At 48.8% G+C, this 15,696-nt stretch overlaps 1 protein-coding gene across 7 annotated transcripts in view; it reads right to left on the reverse strand.

Moving 5' to 3' along the window:
- Nucleotides 1–15,696, reverse strand: part of AUTS2 (activator of transcription and developmental regulator AUTS2) — a 797,141-nt gene that overhangs the window by 29,931 nt on the left and 751,514 nt on the right. The gene's annotated exons all lie outside the window — the stretch shown is intronic.

Raw genomic sequence — 15,696 nt, forward strand, 5'->3', positions numbered from 1 at the left:
TCCATTTTGTTTCCATCAAGAACCATCCAGGCAAACGTGAAACTGAATCAAATCCATCTGCCCCAGTAACTCTCCTCAAAATAAAACATGTGACAGAGAAGACAGACCCTGTTTAGTGCTGCTGTTCTCCATCACTGTTACTCATCATAATCCCTCACTGAGGAAACAAGCTGAAGGAACTGACCTTCTGAGGGAGCCACCGCCACGGGAGCTCCGTGCTTCTCACTGAATGGTTAACAGTGGAAAAGATCCACCAAGTTCAATCCCTCACCATGTTCACCACTAAATCATGTCCTCAAGTACCACATCCGCATGTTTTTTGAACACTTCCATGTTGTTGACTGCATCACTGCCCTGGGTGGCTGTGCCAGTACTGAGCTCCCTTTCCAGGGGGAAATTCCTCCTGATGTCCCCCCAGAGGCTCCCCTGGCCCAGCCTGAGGCCGTTCCCTCTCCTCCTGTCCCTGTTCCCTGGAGCACAGCCCGACCCCCCCGGCTGTCCCCTCCTGGCAGGAGCTGTGCAGAGCCACAAGGGCCCCCCTGAGCCTCCTTTTCTCCAGGCTGAGCCCCTTCCCAGCTCCCTCAGCCTCTCCTGGGGCTTGAGACCCTTCCCCAAGATCTAAACTTTAGAACACACTAGCAGCAGCCCAGGCTTTTTTGGTTTGGCTGATCATGGAGTGACTTATTTCCCAACTCTTTAATAATAATAACGAATATAATTATAATTTTAACATCCGTAGATTGGAGTTTTGCTGACCAGGGCTCCGCAGCAATTTCCCATTGGAACTGCTCCCCAAACCTTCTGCCAGTGGGGATCTGATCCATGGCACCCCTTGGAACAAATCCAGGGGAACGCTGCTGACCCAGGACTGGGAAAGGTGCTGCCTTGCAGGTAGGGGATCAGGAACCCCTTTAGGGCCATATTGCACAACAACCTGGAACAGCTGATTTAAACCTTCAGCAACCACAGAAACACAGCCCAAGGTTTGAAGGGGCTTGGGACAAGCTTAGAATTAAAAAAGTGTCCAGTGTTCTAAATAACCCTAAGACAAGAAAACTTTACTTCTCCTTCTGCCAGTTTTAAGGGGTAAAATGACTAAATGCATAATGAAAGAACATCCATTCAGAGAAAATTGTTGACAGCTCCTTTGTGCAAACCCTGAAGTATAGGAGTGAAATTCAAAGGATGGGGAGTGAACTCTGCCAGCCCATGGTCTGGGCACATGTTTGCCAACCATCACATCCCTGGAGGCAGCCTGGCAGCCATGTGTCACAAACATGGCATCATTTAATTTCATTAACAGATCAAAAATAAACCACACCAGAACCTGCTCAGTGAGTGTTTTACAGGCCCAGTGCAAGGGTGAAAAGCCTAGTAAAGCTGAGGATTTTCATAGATTGTGAACAGGAGATGGGGGAAAAAGGGGACAAAGGGAGGCAAAAGGGAGGTAAAGAGGAAAAAAAGGAAGCAAGAAAGAGGACTTATTTTATGAAGACCCTCTTTACTCACTCCTGGAATACCTGTAACAGACAATAACAGACAGAGAGGCTCCTCCATCAGCTTGGATGGGATGATTATGAGGGCAAGAGTAGGACTCCAGAGGGATAAAAACAATTACTCTGCCATATGCCCAAGGTCTATCCCACTGCAATAAACTGCAGGTTCTAGGTAAAGGAAACTTTGCTTGCATTAACTCTTTGGATCAATCCTCTTTGATCAAACATTATTACAAGTTAGAGTGGGATCCACACATGTGTAAAGGCAGGTCCTCCAGGAGGAGAGAAATGAGCAACAGTTTGCTCAGGAATAGGTGGATCTCTGTTCGCAGTCCTTATGGCTGTAGGAGTAACAAGTTTTTGGGTTTGCTGGGATTTTTACACAATGGCTTTGAGGACTCAGGCTTGTCACCCTACTTACTACACAGCTCTAGCAGGTGGTCTGGAAATCCTGCAGAGGTGATACTTCTAAACCTAGAGGGAACACCTTGCTCTTAGTGCATTCATTAAATCCTTTCCTTTAGCCTCTCTCATGTGTCACATTTATTCAGCACAGCTCAGTGCTGGGATCTGCTCCTCCTCCCCAGGAGAAAAGGGCTGGGGATGCCCCTGTCTCCTGGGTGTTCCCTGCTGCTGCTCACACCCACGCTGCACAGCCCTGAGTGTCATCCCTGTGAGTCTGCCCTTGGGAGATGCTGCCTGCAGTAATATAAATGTTATTCCCAGTCTCCCAGCAGCTGTGTCCCTGGATTCTGCCTCTCCTGTGTAACACCAGTGCACCCACACTGTGGCCCAACCCAGCTGTGCAGGAGTCCCAGCACACACAGCCTGATAACCATGACGGATAAATCAGAACCAATTCTCCAGCCCACTGCATCCCTTTGGGGAGTTGAAATCCCCCCTTCAGTGATAAACAGCACCAATCACAGGTTTCATGAGGAGGGCTCCAGTCCCCATCAACAGCACTTCAAGGTCACACAGACAAGATTGCTCCTTTCCTACCCTGACTGGCTCAGTGAAAAAACTCTGGGGGAAAAACCCTTAATGTCACTATGAGACTGACAACCCGACTTTCTGAGGTTGTTTATCATCAGAGGAATTCATCTCCACCCAACAGCTAAGCAAGCACCAAGCTAACTTCATTTGCTGGCTGTCTCTACACTCTGCTTTGGATAAACTGGAATTACTGCACTGGGATTCAGGGAAGCAGTGACTGTGATGTAACTTCCATGCTGACCCAGGCTCCCCTTTTTCCACTGGGCTGATACTGCATCCACCAACAGCCAATCTTCCAATAAAAAAGGAATAAGGCCAGAATTTGATGCTGAGGAACACTGGCATTTCCCAGACAGGAAATGCAGCTTTCACTATCTTCCATTTCTGTGGCCTCTGATGTGCCTTCAGTCTCAAATTCCTCTGTTTTTCACTCAAACACACAAACTCAAGACACAGAACTCCGGTTCCCTCCACGCGACCCTGCTGTGCATGTGACTGTCATCACACCAGGGAGCAGCCAAGGCCATCCCGGGGACACCTGTGGGTAACCCAGGTAACTGAGGTGACCCAGAGAGACTCTGCACCTTGGGAGGGCCAGCAAACATTCCCTCTGGAAACATGGATTTGTGTAATAAATACTGGCAATATACAGCTTTCCATCACTGTCTCTCTTCCCAATGTGCAAATCACTAAAATCTGACCCAAACTCTGTGTTCTGGCTCCTGTGTCCCACCTGTGTGGTCCCAAAGAGGCCAAGGGTTGGCCAGGGGTGGCCACTGGGAACATCACAGCCACAGGAACAGCCCAGCTGCTCTCCACTGACAAAAAGGCCCTGTTGGAATTGCCCGATGTGACATTCCCAGAGAATCAATGCAGAACCCTCTCATTGTGCTTGGCCAAGGTGTTTGCAGATGCGTCCAGGAGCACCAAAGAGCACAGGAAGTGCCAAGAGCCAGCAGAGGGTATGCCATGGCCACCCCCAGCCTGGCCAGCCCCGAGTGTCCTGGGTATCCCTGCCCTGGGGAACGAAATCCCCTCAGGGACACCACTGCAGGACCATGTCAAACTCACAGCGGCCAAACTTTTATCCCAAATGTAAAATCATCCAACTTCTCTGTGTCCAGGTGTGAGACAGCCAGGTCTGGATGCCATCCAGAAAGGAGGCTGTACCCATACCCTGTCACTCCTCCTCCTGCCTGCATCCAGATTCAGCCTCCATGCCTGGCCTCGGGCAATTTCAGAGACCAACTCAGAACCAGCACTAAATTTTCCACTTTCCTGAGAAAAAAAGTTTAGGATTAACTTCAAAGTCCTTGCTGCCCAAGTGGGAAAATTATAGGAGTTTTAAGTGTTCTGCAGCATTATATTTGGGACTGAGCATTCAGCCTACCAAAGAACTATTTTATTCCATCATTTAACTTAAAAAGTAGTATTAATTTTCCTTCACTGCTTTGGTAAGTTGAACTCTGGACAACACTGTATCTGCCTAACTCAAATTTTCTCCAAACTTCTTAATGCAAGATAAAACCCCAAAACTTTCAAACCCATTTTCTCCAGCTTTACAATGGAAAAGTGAGGAGTTGGTACAAGCTGTCACAACCAATACAAACCCCCAGGACATCTCTGGAGTCCTGGAATGCAGGATGCATCTACCCCACAGACCACCAGCTCTTTACAAGCACTTTACAAGGCTTGAAATAGGCTTGAAATAATTAATCAGATTGCAGCCCTGATAGTCCATTTCATATTGATGAGACGTTGGTCAGTGCAGTCTCTGGATGGGGAAGGCAGGTGCCAGAAGCTGTTACTGCCAGAGGGAGGAGGCTGTGGGTGCAGCAGCCAACACACATCAAACAGGCCCCAGAGCAGCTCAGCTGTTGTACTGGATACACATAATTTGCTAAAAACAATTTCTCATTTTTAGCACACAGTCATCTTTCATCCTAATTTCTAAGGACACTAACAAAGCATTTGATTATGCAAATGAAGAACATGCCTTCGAAAGCACAGCTCCTTGCAGCTCTGTCATCTGCTGATAGCAATTACTCCACAGTGAGCAGGTATTTAGCACAAGTGAACAGCAAGGCTGGTGACACACTTTGTACTTAATTATAAAACAGAGTAGAAAAACATTTAGGACAAAAGATTTTGCTATCTTCTATTAAAAATGTTTATCCTCTGCACTGAAAGGGATTTAATTGTCAACAGTGAAGTTGCAGATCAATGAAAAGAAGCACTTAGTGGGATTGCACAAGATGCTGACAATTCTTCAGTCATTGAGCTGCTTCTGGCCTTGATTTGAGAGTGCAGAGTTCTCCAATGCTACACATGAAACGATTTATTTCATCCAGTTGTTAAAGAGAACACTCTCCAAAAATGTAACTCCTACAGCTTTACACTGGGAGCATATGACAGCAGTCATTTCATTTTTTTTTAAAGCACCTCTTGATTTGGTACAAAGGGATGGGGTAAAGCTTTCTAGAGGAAAGGAAAGAAGGGAATATCCAAACACCTGTCTGTCAGGAATCCTGGCACTTAAGTAAATAAGAAGGACCTGCAGACAGGTGTAACACCCTCAGAGACCCTGCAAGAACTCAATCCTGCTTCAACACACACAGCCAAAAGTTTATTTCCAATAAAACCTCTTGACTTCCTAACCCATCAACCTGGGAATCAATAAATGACATCATTAACTACAGAGCCCCAAAGTATTCCACAGCCAGGTCCTGAGGGATGACTGAAGAGGCTCCCAAAGGGGCTGGAACACTTCCCAGGTGGGAAGTGATGCTGACAAAGGCATTGGGGAATATTCTTTACTAATAATGGGTTGGTGATCAAAGAGTTTCACTTTCCAGTTTCAATTCTGCATTTTAATCAAAGACATTCAGGTTTTGTCATGGCAATCTCCCCTAAAACACACCCAGAAACACAGAAAGCCCTTGTGGGGCCAGGCTGTGCTTCCCACCCCTCCAGCACCAGCACAAGGCTCTTCCCAAACTGCTGCACAAACCTTGGAGCCAGGATACAAATCCCACCTGCCCAACCATGAGCTCTGCTCCTGATCTCTGCTCAAAACTGCCTTAGACCCAAACACCTGGGAGTTTCTGCCAGGATTCTCTGGAATTGTGGCAAAAACCAGGGGCTTTGTATGCACCTAAATCTCAAGACTTACAGAATGGGCTGGGTTGAGAGGGACCTCAAAGCCCATCCAGTGCTACCCCTGCCATGGCAGGGACACCCTCCACCATCCCAGGCTGCTCCAAGCCCTGTCCAGCCTGGCCTTGGGCACTGCCAGGATCCAGGGGCAGCCCCAGCTGCTCTGGGCACCCTGTGCCAGGGCCTGCCCACCCTCACAGAGTGGAATTTCTCCCCAGTATCCCATCCATCCCTGCCCTCTGGCAGTGGGAAGCCACTCCCTGTGTCCTGTCTCTCCATACCTTCCTCCAAAGCCCCTCTCTGCCTTCCTCTCTCCTCTTTTGGCTGTTACAAGAGCACCCAGTGACCCCTCAGTGGGCACAGCAGAAGGGTGGGAGTGCACTTCAAACCTGCCCAGAGGAAACGAGGTGACAATACAATAATCAATTAAAACCAGAAAACACTGCAAGGCTGGGTAATTTTCTCAGTTATCAATAGGAACATCACCTCAGCACAGGGTTACAAGGAGAGGAAAATATTTTGAGTTTATCCATCGCCCCTCCTACTTACTGATTTGCCTTGGCTACAAATCCACAATATTCCCTGAAATGCCCATGACATCTGCTCATCCCACTTGTGTGTGACAGGATTACTTGAATGAGCTTGAACAAAACCAGCTTTCAAAAGCAGCCTGAAAGGTATAACCCTGTGAACGCTGATGGAATGTCACCTGACAGCTCAGCTAAATACACCAAGGACCACAAAGATGTGTGTGATATGTTTATACAGCAAAATAACACATCTGTTCCCTCTGAGAGGAGTCACACCCCCAGCTCACCAGCCACACAGACCTGGCTCCTCTGTGAATTTGTTCTTTACAGCCAAAGAATTTCTGATTTTGAAGGCATGATGCCAATTTAAGCAGAGAGTTTAAAAACATTTGCTAACACTAAGATGGAGCTCAGCACGACCATGAGAATTCCCATTTTCAATTACAACTATTTGAGCTCAAGGAAACTTTGCTGAGCTTCCACATCCCAGCTCCCCCATCAGGGTCACTTTACACTGTTCTCAGGCTTGGCACTATTTTCCTTGAGTTTCCAACACTGGAGAGAAAAAGATTGATGTTAGAGAATTACAGAGTTGTTAAGGTTGGAAAAGCTCTCTAAGATCATTGAGTCCAACCCTGCCAAGGCCACCACTAACCCATGTCCCCACATGCCAGATCTGGACACCTTTTAACTCCCTCCAGGGGAGGTGACTCCACCACTGCCCTGGGCAGCTGTGCCAGGGCTTATCCAACCCTCTGCTCCAACTGCCCAGGAAGGATTCTTCTGGTCTGGGTTGTACCAACAAGTGCAGAAATGAGATTTTATTGTTTCTGGTCAACAAATTGTCACATTAAATGTGTTAATTATATGTGTCCAGTAACACCCAGATCTTTGCAAATTGTCTCAATTTCTTGGCACCTGAAAGCAAAATTCAAGCAAAGGTACAAAGTCAGTGTGATGGCCCTTGTGAGCCACTCTTCACTCCTGAGGCAGACATCTTCAGGGAAGCTCCAGCTGAGGTGTTTGACCCCAGAGTCGTGGATCCTCCGTGCCCTCCCCACACAGATCACTACAAACACCCTGTAAAAGTGCCTTAGCACACCACCATGAGCAGTGCTCACCTCCAGGACACACAGCTGACCTGTCCATAGTGAACACAGCACAGCAGCAGGGCAGGGTGGCTTTGCTATGAAGGAGGAGCTGTCTGGGAGGCTGAGCACATCCTAAACACAGCAGCAGGAATGAACACAGGCTCACAGCCAACACAGCACCTCCAGCTCAGTTCAGCCCAGAGCCTCACTCATAACCTGAATATCCACAATAAATGGCAAGCAATGAAGAATAAAGTCAGATGTGCCCCACACTGTCCCTGGGATGTGGTTAATGAGCTGGCAGGACACAGGACTGGCACAGCAGTGTCCCACATGCAAGAGGACACCAACATCGGGGTGTGACGGCTGAGGCTGAGGATGGCCCCAAACGTGGGGATTTTCTATCCAAACTGGAATCATTAGCCTGATTCATAATAGCATTTGACAAATGTCCTGTGCTCCTCACTTTAATTTTGATTCATGTTGTGCCTTGCTGCTGAGGCTAATTATTATCCAGCAATGGTGAATACAAAGCCTCCAGCCTCACGAGCAGGACTGTGTGGTGTTGCCTTCATCTGACAGAGAACTGTAATTCTGAAAGGATTAAAAGTTTACCAGCACAGCCATGTAAAGCAGAAAATGAATTGTTCACTCTTCTCATCTCTGTTTGGAAATTAGATTACAGACTCCAAGTGAGCTGAAATACAGAACGAGGCAAATCTTTGTGATTAGCTCACAGGTGGCCAGTGAGCCTTTCTGTGCCTCAAAGGCTGGCAGATTCCCATTAGCAGCAATAATAAAAGAATGTGTACTTATCCCTCAGCCCAAACCCTGCCCTGTGCCAGCACAGCTACCTGCTGTGCTAATCCTCAGAGCCAATATCACCACCCTCAGCTGGGAGCTCTGAAGTTTGCTCAGCTGTCAGTTGGGATATTTGGGGTGTGTGGCTCACCCCTGCCCAGCCCCAGGCCCCACTGCACCCTCAGCACTGGGAAGGAACTGGGGTGCTCACCCTGCCAGCCCCATGCTGGCAGCAGCTGCTTCCCAGCACTGAGAGCAAAGGCTCCTTAGAAACAATTTTAACCTTCACCAGCAGTGCTTCACCCTCCTCTTCTCTCTGCGGAAGGCACCTGTGGGTGTCAGTACAGCAAACCCACCACATTTCAGCAGAAATCAGGAGTCAGAGCTCACAAGTGGTGCAGAGCATCAGTGGTCCATTCCACCTGGGATTTGCTCCTCGCTCCTGCCCGCTGCAGATGCAGTGGGATAAGAGGAGCCTCTCACTCAGCCACAGCCTCACACAAGGAAACCTCTCCAAGCCCTCCCACCACGAGGCTGGTTCACATAAGGAACCTTGAGGGCTTTCTCCTCTGGCAAACTGATATCCCACCTGGCAGAACTGTGATAACTTTTTTATTATTTCTGTAAACATCTTATAATCCTCTAAAACCTCCTAAGCTCTCTACCTTAACATTACCTTCCACCAGGGAGCTCTACAACTCAACTTACAATTTCCTTTTCTTCCTTTTATAGAATCACTGAACCATTAAAGTTGGAGAAGCCTCCACAGATCATCAAGTCCAACCTCTGACCCCCATGCACACCAAAGCACACCACAAAGTGCTGCATCTTCTTGTCTTTTGAACCCTTCCAGGGATGGGGACTCCACCACTGCCCTGGGCAGCCTCTGCCAGTGTTTAAGCATTCTTCCAGTGAATAAATTTTTTCCTAATATCCAACCTGAACCTTCCCTGGAATGTGAGAGGCAGGGAGATGAGAACCCATCTCCTTATTCCCACACTACAAATTTGCCAGAATATTTCAAGTTAACTTCATAAAATTTCTTTTACATGAAAAATTAAAAAAACTTGTTGAACAGTGGTACTGTGGACCAGTGCTTGAGGCCCCAAGCCTTGGCCCTGCCTTGCACTGACGTGGGGCTGCTCTCGGGAAACAGTTGGAATTCAAAGTAACCTCTGCCCTCTTCATTTTCTTTTTTCTAAAAGCACCCTGTGTCTGACCTGGCAAAGCTTCCAGTGCTACTGCTGGAAGAAATGCCTGGAGAGCTGCTCCTGTCCCTCACCCTGCACAGCAGCACCCACTGCAGGCCCTAAACCACCAAGGCTCAGTGTCAGAGCCTCCCTCAAGTTATGCACATATTTAACTGGATGTGAAGGCAGTCACCTCCTGATTAGGCAGCAGCTGATTGTTTGATCTGGGGATTAATGTGGCACTGACACCTGGGCTCAGAGGCACCAGCTGGTGCAGTGGCACTGCTGGGGCCTGGGGATGGACCTGCTCGGGATCTTCCAGTCAGGGCACCAAAGGTGCCTCCAGACCTCCCTGCTGGCTGCTGCTGTAGCCCCTGGCAGCCAGACTGGGGCACTCAGTGTCCTGCAGCTGGGGGTGGTGGTGCACACTCTCCCCAGGCCAGCACATCGTGCCAGCTTGTGCCAGAACCCCAAGCTGGGCCGGGCTGGAAGGGGGCCCCGAGGGTCCCTGGTGCCACCTCCCTGCTCAGGCAGGGCCATCCCAGAGCCCAGGGCACAGCACTGTGTGCACAGGGCTCTGCAGTATCCCCGCTGAGGGAGACTCCAGCCCCTCCCTGGGCAGCCTGTTCAGGGCTGGGCACTGCCCAGGGCAGGAGTTGTGCCTCCTGGGCAGGGGCAGCTCTGGGCTCAGTCCCTGCCCAGGGACAGAGCCTGGGCCCTGCTCTACCCCTCCCTGCACACAGGGACACCCAGGGACAGACAGGGACACTCAGGGACACCCAGGGCTGAGGGCCCCTCTCAGCTGGGGCTCCTCTCCAGGCTGAGCAGCCCCAGCTCCCTCAGCCTTTCCAGCAAGGAATGAGCAGCCTGAACACTGCAAAACTGCCCACCAGGAATTCCCACTGTGTCTGGGTGATTGATGTGGAGAGGGAAGAAGAAAATCTCCCAACCATTCCACAGCCCCTCCTCTGGAACCATGCTCTGCAGTGTCAGCCTGGAATGCAATATCCCAGCCTCTCCCACCCAGCACAGGTAACCTGTCGAGATGGATTTGATTGCTCAACTTTCATTTTCACCTCAACAGCTGAACAACTCACATTTCATTTTATTTTTCCCCTCTCTGTTGATCCTCTCCAAGACCTTTTATCAGGGCACACATCCCTCGCTGGGAGCACTGCAGCTTGTGCTGAGCTCCTGGGCTCATCAGGGCACAGAGGAGGGGTTGCAGAGCTGGAGCAAAGGGAGCTGCTTCTGTCCTCCCACACTCCCAGGGACAGCCTGACTCCTTTCCCAGGGCTACAGCACTCTGGGTCACAGAACCATGGAATGGCTTGGGTTGGAAGGGACATTAAAGCCATTCCACCCCCTGCCTTGGCAGGGACAACTTCCACTGCCCCAGGCTGCTCCAAGCCCTGTCCAGCCTGGCCTTGGGCACTGCCAGGGATCCAGGGGCAGCCCCAGCTGCTCTGGGCACCCTGTGCCAGGGCCTGCCCACCCTGCCAGGGAAAAATTCCTGCCCAGTATCCCACCTAAACCTACTCTCTTCTCTTTCAGCTTAAAAGAAAAAAGGCATTTCTGTAATAGTTTTGGTTTCCAAGAAGCAGAGGCGGGAGGAGACATCTAATCCAAACATCCTAAAATCCATGGGGCTGCAGGTGGCAGTGTCCAACACAAAGTTCAATTCCTTATAAATTATGAAAAGCCCCCACCTGTGGCATGAAATCTCCATCTTGGAGTGAGGGGAACCTTGACAAATAACATTTATTTAAGTTTAAGGAAAACACTTCAAAATTGGGGAAAAAAACTGCAGACACTTTCAGTTTTATAGTATTTTCAATTCTTTTCACAAAGGGAGGTAAAACTAAACCCCAGCGTTTACCGGGTGCTTGAAGACCAAATCAAGCCCATATGATGTTTCAACAGCTGCCCCGTGAAATAATCAATAACCTCCAATTCCACTTATTGACTTTTGCACACCCTTGCAGGCATGAGACTCCAGATGAAGGCACTAGAATCACCAGATTGTTCAATTTGCTCTTGCTCAGATATTTCACACTGACTTTTTTATGATGGTGTGTGGAAGCTTCTTTGAGAGAAGCTCTTGAAAGTCAAGAGTGGACTTTAGCTCCCCAAATTCCCTCTTTTGCTTCATTTTGGGATCCAGGACTGCTTTATGCATAATGGAAATGTGAAATATTTCTCTCTCTCCATTTTGTCCTCTCTTACAGCTTGAAGGAACTTCAGAAAGAAAGACGCCTGTTTAATCATGCCAGAATTACAGAAGATTACACATCTATAAACTGCATTACCATGGGGAAAAACTGCCTTTGTGTGCCCCCCACACCTCCCTGCAGTGTGGGATTGGCTTCCCTCACACCCATCTTGTCTTTTTATGAGACTGTTTCAATAATATAATTCTGCACTCTCTAACAGCCACAATAACAACTTGTTTGGACCACTGTGAACCAGCAGGAGCTCATTAAGTCCTAGAGAATGTTTGCAGCTATTTTGGCACGGGTGTGATTTGTTATGACATGGGAAAGCTCCACTATTTCACCAGGTTTAATAGGTAATAGATATGCCCAAGCACATCCTTCTTGCAAGGCTACGAGGAGCTTTTAGCAATAACCCTCGAGGATGTGTTGGGCAAACTCATCTTGCAACATCTTCAAATAGAGAGAGAAAATGATGTGAACTATGGAAAATCACTGTGATTCAGGGACAGTGCACTAGACTAGAAGATTAAAGTTCTGCTCCAGCTCCCTCAAGATGCAGTTAGGTCAGTGTTTGGCCCTGTTTCCTTTTCTAGGATTTAGATGATGAGCTTTCCAGGGCAGGGGCTGGTGTAAAACAAGAATCAGTTCTTGCTTAAGGCCTCTCTGTATTCATTTCATGAGAATAATAAAAAGGATTTGAAAAAAAAGGTCAAATTCAAGCTTGGCAGAATGCCAGAACTCCTCACTGTGGTTCAAAGAAAGCATTTGAGTAAGTAAATGTAAGATAAAATAATTTATTTCCTTGCACTACTCCCTGTTGTTTGAGATGTTTGAGAAGTACCTCGCTGGGTTTTTTCCCTTTCCTGTGAAGCTGACAGCCATGAGCATTCAATAATCATGTCCTGAGCTCATGTACCTGGTTTGCCATGGGGCCCTGACAACCACTGATACATCAAATCATGTATAATCCTTCCACAACGTGCAGAAGGCTGAAACTGTACTGATCTCCAGTGCAACAAAGCAAATACACAGAAAATCAATATAAATACACAAAAACCAATATAAATACACAGAAAATCAATATAAATACACCAAAGTCAATATAAATACACAGAAAATCACGTGGGCCCATTAATAATTAAGAAACTGTTGTGGCTCCATTCAACAGATCAACCCAGTGTGAGACACACATTTATCCCACAGGTGTGTGCACATACTTGCACACTTGTGCACAGGTACACACATACACAGCTGTGGCCATTGGCCCTGTGGGGAGGATTTATTTTAAATATCATCAGAACAAGGCTGTCAAATTGATTCTGGGGAATGGAGGGAGGGCAGCACAAGCAAATGGTTCTGGCTGCAGGTCAGGACCCACACTTGCTCCTCACCCTCCATGTCTGGAGGGATCCAACCCCTCCTGCTCCCAGGCGATACCAAGCCTGACATTTGTGTTGGAAGCTCTCCAGCACTCACTTCCAGCTTCCTAAAGTTTGTGTCTGACTACAAGGGGGGAAAAAAATACCTGTTTAACATTTACTAGCTACCACCAGTTTTACTGGAAACTGCTGAAAACGTTCAACAGCTCATCCTCGGGAGGGGTGAGGTGGTGCCACCACGAACACATGAAGTGTTTTCTCCAAGCTACTCCTCTTCCAGCAAGGCTGAAAAACTAATAGACACAAAGTGAGTCTAGGGATAAACAGAAGGGTTTAGGAGACACTTATCTCCTGTGGCCCAGGAGATAAGTACAGGAGGAGATCACAGAATGATGAAATGTTTGGGTTGGAAGGGACCTTAAAGCCCATCCAGTGCCACCCCTGCCATGGGCAGGGACAACTTCCACTGTCCCAGGCTGTCCAAGCCCTGTCCAGCCTGGCCTTGGGCACTGCCAGGGATCCAGGGGCAGCCCCAGCTGCTCTGGGCACCCTGTGCCAGGGCCTGCCCACCCTCTCAGGGAACAATTCCTAATTCCCAATATCCCATCCAGCCCTGCCCTCTGGCAGTGGGAGCCATCCCCTGTGTCCTGTCCCTCCATCCCTTGTCTCCAGTCTCTCTCCAGCTCTGCTGTGGCTACCTGTGAGGAAGGACTCTGCTGGCACTGCTCAGCTTGGGGACTCACAAGTGACCCCAGCAAAGCCCAGTGTGTGCCCCTTCCTCGCCCACAGGGCTCCATCCATTCCCTCCCTTCCTCCTTAAGGACAGAACAGCTCTGTGATCGTTTCACATCTCATTCCTGGACTCAAAATCCCTCTCCTTCCTCCCCCCAGCTCCCCACACCATCAGGCTGGAGCTCCTTTTCCACAGACGTTTTTTCCCTGGTGCCACCATGGCACAAACCTGCCCAGCAGGAGAATTTACCAGCCTGATCTCTCTCCTTCACAAGGACCAGATTAGTTTTAAGCTAAACACCCTTGTTCCTTAAATTTCCTCCTTGTCACAATGCCATGGGAAGTTCTTAATCTTACAAAGAGCCTGAGACATCCTGATGCCTCCCCATGAAGACAGAAAGCAGCCCACAATGCCTAGATAAATCCGGGGTGTTAAACTATTGCCCAGCCTGGGGATGTGCCTGCAGCAGGGCCAGTGGCTGCTGCTGGAATTTGCTGAGTGACATCTCCTACTCTAGAAGGACTTGTGACACACTTGTGCAAGTTTCCAGCTTCAGAGAAATCAGCTCAGCTTGTGATTTAGCCACAGGAGCCTGGGGTAATGAATCCACCCACGCTGGCCGTGCTTGGGCCTCTGCAGCAGCTCATGGCCACCAGAGACAGCTCCACAGAGGGGAGAGATGGAGCAAACCACCTCTCATCCCAGACCATGGCCTCTGCAAGTGGCAGCCAAACAGGCAGGTGTGCTGGCTGGAGAGGTGATGGCTCCCCCTCAGGTGTGACTCTGGCCAGGCAGAGCCCAAAGCACACCAGGAGCTGCCTGCAGCCCAGCTTCCCCCTCCTCTCCGGGCTGCCAGGATTAGAGCTGCTCTCACCAAACACAAAAATCTCCCCAAGCTTGAATAAAACAGCCAGTGATGCCCCCAGCCAAAGACCAGAGCACATTTCTGAAGCAACTGATCTTCTTTTCACCCTTTTCACCCACAAGCCTGGAGAGATCACAGGCCCTTTGCTGGACCCTGGTAAAACCCTCAGTGGCACATCCAGCCTGGTTCACCTCTCCTCTGCCCCACGCAGCCAGGAACACTACAGGGCACTTGACTCCTGTCCCAGTCCCTGTGGCCACCACAGCCCTGCAGAGACTCGTCCCTGGGGCACAGGGAGCAGCAGGATCTGCTGGAGGAGGGCAGGACACCACTCCCTGCACACAAACCCTCTCTGTATCACCTAAAGACAGCTCCAAGCAAAACCAGGTTAAATATTAGTGCATGACATCAAGCACTGGCTTCTCTAATTTTGTATTTTTAAGATCAGATAAAAAAGGAAAGGAAGATTTTCCTCCGAATGTCTCTTTAAAGATTTTCCAACAGCTTGCACACAAAGCATTTAGACACTTTAATTTCCACTCCAATATGAACACTCTAACCCCAAATGAAACTCATTAAAAATTAAATTCTTATATTAAGTTTAAGATGTGTCTCTTTTCTCCCCAGCTCCCATTAAACACTCTCCCTACACACAGTTTAGAAGACAGAAGAGATCCTAGAGAATATTTACAAAGAGAACAAAACCCCCTGAGGGTTTTTATGTTACTACAACATTAATCTATTTTAATCACACAACAGATTAAAAACAAACAACATTAAATGGTTCTGCAAAGTACAGACCAAAAAGCCTGTCTTTGCTGCAAAAAAAAAAAACAACCAAAAACAAAACCAAAAAAAACTCAGGAAAAAAACCAAAAGCGCCTGGAAATAGGGTTATTATGGTGCTCCACAGAGACAGAGCACAGCAAAATCAAGATTGGGCCACAGAGCTGTGCATGGGGAGAAGATCACAGAACCACAGAGTGGGTTGGGTTGGAAGGGACCTTAAAGCCCATCCAGTGTCACCCCAGCCATGGGCAGGGACACCTCCCACTGTCCCAGGCTGCTCCCAGCCCTGTCCAGCCTGGCCTTGGGCACTGCCAGGGATCCAGGGGCAGCCCCAGCTGCTCTGGGCACCCTGTGGTTGCTTCAGCAGGTATTTCTAGCATTAATCTTGGTCCCTCTGATGTCCTCACTATTTCCTCCATGGCCATCCCAGCCCTGTTCTCACACCGTGCCCTTT

The sequence above is a fragment of the Haemorhous mexicanus genome, chromosome 22 (assembly GCF_027477595.1).
Source record: "Haemorhous mexicanus isolate bHaeMex1 chromosome 22, bHaeMex1.pri, whole genome shotgun sequence".
NCBI lineage: Eukaryota > Metazoa > Chordata > Aves > Passeriformes > Fringillidae > Haemorhous > Haemorhous mexicanus.